The sequence below is a fragment of the Meleagris gallopavo genome, chromosome 17 (assembly GCF_000146605.3).
Source record: "Meleagris gallopavo isolate NT-WF06-2002-E0010 breed Aviagen turkey brand Nicholas breeding stock chromosome 17, Turkey_5.1, whole genome shotgun sequence".
NCBI classification, from domain to species: Eukaryota; Metazoa; Chordata; class Aves; order Galliformes; family Phasianidae; genus Meleagris; species Meleagris gallopavo.
Window position 1 is genome coordinate 5,562,721 of NC_015027.2, and position 6,414 is coordinate 5,569,134.

The following is a 6,414-nucleotide window of genomic DNA, read 5'->3' on the forward strand; positions in this document are numbered from 1 at the left end:
TTGATGGGAGCTGTACGCATCTTAGATGTAAAACTGACAGATGTATCAAATATACACAGATGGCTAATGCCCAGCAGATGCATACAATCATTCTTACAGCTAAGGAATTCCATTACCTTTTGAGGAAAAGATGCATTGTAAAAAGACAAAGAAATCTAGGCTCCAGTGAGAGATGCCAAACCTAATGCAAGCCCAATTCAACAGGAGGGCACTGACTATGCACAAGTCAACGCAGGACCAAGTCCCACGTGACATACTTGGCTTAGGTCAAAGACATAATCTGTGCCATGGCTGAGCTCGGGACTGCGAGCTCCTAGGACCGTGCTCAGGTTAGCCACAAGGTTTGCTTTCCTCCTTCAGAAATGGAACAGACTAAGGAGACAGCAAAAGTAATTATGAGGCTAGATATGGCAGGGCAATGTTCAGCAACAGTAGCTCAAGTCACAGCAACCTCCCTAATGAAAAGGGAAAGTATGAGCTACTGCCAAATGGCAAGGTAGGAAATAAAATACAAATACTACAAAAACCTTCCAAAATAGCTTCCCTCATATCCAATACCAACAAGTGCTCCTAGCCAGAATACTAACTGATGCTGTGCAAAAAGGACATCCCAGGTCTGGAATTCAATGACTTTTACAGTAGAAATTAAAGGAACCCAACAAGATTTTAAATGATTAGGTTAACTGCAACAGATTCACTCTACTTATCTAATTTTCATGTTCTAATAAGAAATTCCCTGTTAAGTGTAAGAACATACATCTCAAGTCAAATATCCCTAACAAAATCACTGTCTGAAGGTAATTACACACAGACTGGCTTGGCTCATCCTTAGCACTGACAGCTTTCGCTATAAAGATGACAAAAACAGGACCACAAAGCTCATGTGTGCTGCTACTGGAATATCTTTCTCACTTTCTGCGCATCTCAGCACACACAGCACAATCTAAGCAGTTTCACTTTCTGTTTGCACTGCATTCTGGGCGATCACTGAGGTGGGACGAGGTGGAAGGAGGTGGACCGCAGGAAGCCAGGCAGAATTTCCACTGCAGCTTTTAAAAGAGCCAGGAAAACATTCTACCTGCTGCTGTGAAAGCTTCCCGAAGTGTCCTACTATACACTAACCATGCCTGCTGTAACTGAGGTGGGAGAAAAAGCTGCTCAGCTGCTGCCAACGTTACACAGATTTCTACAAGTTTTAATTGCACTCCTCCAGAACAAGCTGGATCCCGCTGTGCTGTGTGAACACACAGAGGTGTAGCTTCCCATCGGAAACTGCACCAGACACACAGATTTCAGATCAATTTCAGACACTCTAAAGAATAAATATTTGCCTTTTAGACCAACATCGCTGCCTCTCAAGGATAAAGTCAGTGCTGGCAGGACTGGCTTAGCACCTAGATAAGAGATAATTTCCTTCCTCAGCATGAATCACCCCTCCGCTGTCTCTATTAGAGCCTCCGCTGGCAAAGGAAATGAGAAAAACGAACCAAAGGGAGTAAGTTAAACTGAAATACACACAACAACCCAGGCAGCTCCTCTTCATCAACGGCACGCAGATGACTCTGTGAGTCCTTGACTCCTTCCCACTAGGTCTAAACACAATTTTTTTAAAAGCAACAAATACCACTTACAATGCCATCAGAGTGGGCTTTTTCAAATGCAATCTCTCTCAAGGAAAATTCAGACTCAGTGCCCCCCCATGAGAAAGGCAATGCCTGGCACAAGTATTGCACCACAGCACCGAGAGCCCAGACCTAGTTGTGAGGACTGCATCTCAAGCACCAGGTCAGTGGGAAGACAGAAGTGGTAAAAAGGCATTGCTTGAAGGTGGAATTTGAGATTCCTGATTAAAACATAAAAATGAAATAAAAAAACAGGAAGGCAAAGGTATAAGAACAAGTCTGAAGCCAAAGCACAACTCAGATTTCCTTATGAACCACCACACAGCAGAAAGCAGGCAGGCAGATCTCTGCCTCACTCTATGTAACACACTTACCCAGCCCTTTTCATCACCCATCAGGAAACACCAACAACTGTCCCAGCTGGGTCTGGGTGAGCTGAGCAGCAGCCAGCTCCCAGCCAACCCGCCCTCAGCCCAGGATGTCCCAGCCAGCAAGGCTGGAGGGGCCTTGTAGGAATTCCCACTCGTATCCAGTTTCAAGGGGCTCTAACTTGGCCACTTACAAATCTCACCAGCAGAAATCTGGCCTGTGGGTTGCTATCCCAGAAAGGGGCTGGAATTCAAGGGGAAGAAGGAGCCTCCAACACGACTTGGGGTTTATTTAGCACGTGGCAGACAGCCAGATGAATTCCAGGTCAATGCTAGGGAAGAGAAGCTGTGGGATTTCCAGCTCAGACCATGGGTTTACAATCCAGCTGCCCTGGCAGGTAACCTGGTGAAGAGATCCCTGGTGGCTGTTTCCATTTCTGCACAGCAATTCAGGGCCCTCCCAGGACAATGCCACAGAACTGCCCCATGAATAGAGGGCAATGGTAAAATCTCCCCAGGTTGGTTTACCACAGCAGCCAGAGAGCAGCAGCTGCCCAGCCACCAGATGTAATACACTCTGGACTACAAAGCTGCCTAACAGCAATGAATTTGGGATTACCCTCCTTCTCCTCAGATAGAGAAGGGGATAGATTTGCAAACTGATCTTTCAGAAGTGCTGAGCTCCAAACTCAGTGTGAATTCTGCTCCAGATGGACTACTGCTGGGGGAAGCAGACATCAGTGATTTGAACCTTTGAAGAAGGCTATGTAGATGTGGGAGTAAGACCAGGTATCACAGTTTCAAGTTATTTTGAACAGAAAGGAAATGCTCCCAGTTCTCGCTGCTTGCTTACAGGTACTTTAACACCCTCACAGCAGTTGAGAGCATCTGCTCAGGACCAAGAGCAGGGTCAGAGACACCAGAGGCACTAGGGGAAGCGCAGTGCTTACTGCAAGAGAATCACAGCTTAGATGTTTATAGCAACATATTTCTGACCTTCACAGCTGCAAAGAATAACTTGAAAGATCCCAGACAAGCAAAAAAAGTAGCAAAAGAAGACAACACTAGAAGAGCTATCGGCTGTTAAAAGCATCACTAAGTAGGTGCTGACATTCTCCAACTACAATCCCAGCACCAAGTGTCCCTGCTGGAACTTCACATAGATGAAGGTCTGCTGATATCAGGAGACAGTCCAGGATGCTCCAAGAGCACGGCTGACAAATGCTACAGCCCTGAAATAAACTCTTCTGCAAGTGGCCTTGGCCTGGGCACATCTCACTCCAGCAACCCAGTTGCTGCCAGCAGCACCATATCACAGCTCTTGGAGAAATCCAGGGGCACGCACAGAGTCCATCTGAAGGGCTCAGCAACAGCCAGCGCTGCAAGACCCCAAAGCACTTCACTTCCTAACCAAGAATGAACCCAACAGCTTATGTATCTGTTGTGTAATTCTCTCCAAGAAAAGACATCTTACAGCTGCAGTTTTCATTGCTTCAAGGTGCCATGCCACATTAGTCCATCCTTTCCACCTGCAGGATGGGAATGATTTCCTGTTGTAACACATGGACAGATTCTCATTATGCTGATTCGGTGCAGTTTGACCAAGTCCATACAGCAATACCAGCACTGAAAGAGAGATGAGGACCTGGAACTTCAGCAGTACTGGTCCTGTGCTTAGACCTTTTATGGCCCTGTATACCAACCCAACAGTATTAATGGCATTAGAATACATATATTTAATCACTGGCAATTTATTTTCTGACAACTGATCACAAATCCCAGAAAAAAAATGATGTTAACCCACAATTCCTAACTGCTGTATGCTAGAACACCACCTCGATGGGCTGGAATCGGACCTCTACTGGGCACTGGAGAAATCCCCCAAGTGCCAGGGAGAAGGAATCCAGTTGATGATTTCTTTATCTCTCCACACCACATCAGAGGTGGGCAGAAGCTTTTTTTTTGTACTCAAATGAGGGGGAAGCACTGGAGGACGAGGCTCCCTGCTCCCTAGACAAGCTCAGACCAGCCAACAATTCTTCAGCACGAAGCCAATCTCTTCAATGATTTACAGAAACCCTAGTAAGAGATGGAAGAAAGAAAAGGATGATACAACTGCAGGAATTCAGTGGCGATGAGAAGGAAGCTAGTTTAAGGCAGCAAAAATCATGTGGATGTCAATAACACCCTTAAAAGTTGTACGACTGAAGAGTGAAAGCCAACACCATGGATTTCATGTGTCTGACTACAGCTATCTGCCCAAAAGAGATCTCCAGTTTCCCCTAATGGCAACAGCCATGTCACCCACATGTTCCTGCCATACTGGAAGCGTCCCAGGCAATAAGCATCAGGGCAGGGGTAGGCAGCACAACTTCTCTCTTCCCAGCCACCCGCAGACAGGACCAAGCTCCTCCAGATGTTCCCATCTCCCCTGATTCCTACCCACAACCCTTCTTGTCCTCTCCTGTAGCTCCCAGGGACCACCACTAGGTCACCACACAGAGCTCCTCCGCTGAAGAAACAGAGCCATTTCCCATAAGTCAGTGGAAGAGTTTGTACCTTGCAGCTCTGTCTGCACATTAGTGACACTCAGCAGCTTTTCTGCCAACAGAGCCACGTTGTGATACAGGTGTGACAAAGCTGCAGTCAGCACTGATGCAAGTGCCCCCATTTACTCTCCTCCACTGGTGACGAGGTAGAAGTTAGGCCTGGAGGACGGAATAAGATTTATCAGCAAAAATATGCTTTTGTAGATAAGCTGCATCCAAAGTAGAAGCTGTTAAAAAGAATGACACCAGCAAACTGTACAGACTTGGGGCACTTTGCACAAACGCAGCTTCTCTTCTTACTTTTGCTTGGGAGAAACTCCACCACTGCTGCTTAGGAACACTCTTCTCACTCTGTTTACACACACAGCTCCACTGGAGGAACTGTCACTGCCACAAACAATGTTATGTCCTACCCCGAGCAGCCCAGCAGATCAGGGCATGTGCCCAGGCCCTCGTGCTCCCAGCCCGCCGCTGGTGCTGACTGCAGCGCAGTAAATTCTATCCACACCCGTGCTGCGAAACATGAGTCCTGACCTTCTCAGCCTAGCCATGGACTAAGGGTAAATGAGAGGTTGAAGGCAGAAGCTGGAAGAAACCAGGAGCGACACCACCATGGCTCCTACCCACACACCAATGTTGTGCTGCTGAGCTACACCTGCAGAGCTGGAGCGTTCCACCTGCTGCACACCTGGCACATCACCACAGAGTAACAACCACCATCCTGGGCAGAAGACACGGTAACTGCACGTGTTAAAGCAGGCTCATATGAAAATTCAGCTGGAGCCATGCTTGGGTCTGCACCACTGAGACTGTTTTAAACAAAGAGAAAGAAAAGCGCTGCACAAGGCTTTGCTGCACAGGTCACAGAGCTGTTATTTAAGTTCAGGAATTCCACAGAAAGGCTCTCCACTTTCTCACATTAATTTTTGTTATGCAGTTAGATACAAAATTCTACCAAAACAAAGAATCTCGTGACACAACCAACCTCCCAAATTCCTCCAGCCAGAACTTGCACCTTTCACAGTGATTTCACAGCTGGTGCAACGCAGCTGAGGCTAAACTGCTCCCCGACCCGTGAGCTCTTAAAAAAAAACTATACAGGAATTACATCAGAATTGGGAAGCAAATTGAAAAGGCCTAGCGAAGGACAAAGTTTGAGGACGGGCAGGGGCTGAGAGCTGAGCAGCGAAGGAGCCCATGTGCTCACGCCACCCATGGAATGCAGCGGAGCCTCAGTGAAGTGACTCCCCCAAGACCTGGCCTGGTCTGAGCTGATAGCATAGCTCCAATTCTCCATGTCCGCACCAGATCCATGCCCTGAGCACACTGCAGCCAAACTTCCAGCTCTGATCTCTCAGGGCAATGCGAAGTGAAGCGCAAGGAGCGAGGTGGGGTCTGGAGAACAGACGGAGCCCCCAGCCCATGAGCTAACTTGTCTCCAGAAGCAAACGATGAGACTATCTAAAGGAGCAAAACACCTTGAATTACAGACAAAAAAAACGAGTTCACAGTTAAATTGCATGCACATGTTTAATCCTATTCCTGGTGCATTTTCAATTGCTCAGGTAGTTCTTAGAAAGTAAACTACTCGATCTAGAACATATGTTCTGGATTATTTTTCACAGATTACTCCATAAATCCAGAAAGTTTCTTCTTCTTCATCCAAAGAAAAATTAGAACCTTCGAAAAACAAACCCCGCGACCAGCAATAAAAGTTCTCTTTCCATTTTAATACGCACCCTCCCCTCCGCTCCGCTCCACACCCCCCATCCCCGGCCACAATCCTGCCCACGGACTCGGCCCGGCACGAGGTGCCGGAATCAGGCACCGGAGCCCGAAGTCCCGCAGCCCTCCGAGGAAGCCGGCTACAAAACC

The 6,414-nt window shown here is 47.4% G+C and overlaps 1 protein-coding gene across 12 annotated transcripts in view; it reads right to left on the reverse strand.

The window, feature by feature from the left end:
* KDM2B (lysine demethylase 2B) overlaps positions 1-6,414 on the reverse strand; it is a 102,921-nt gene that overhangs the window by 17,226 nt on the left and 79,281 nt on the right. The window lies entirely within an intron of this gene.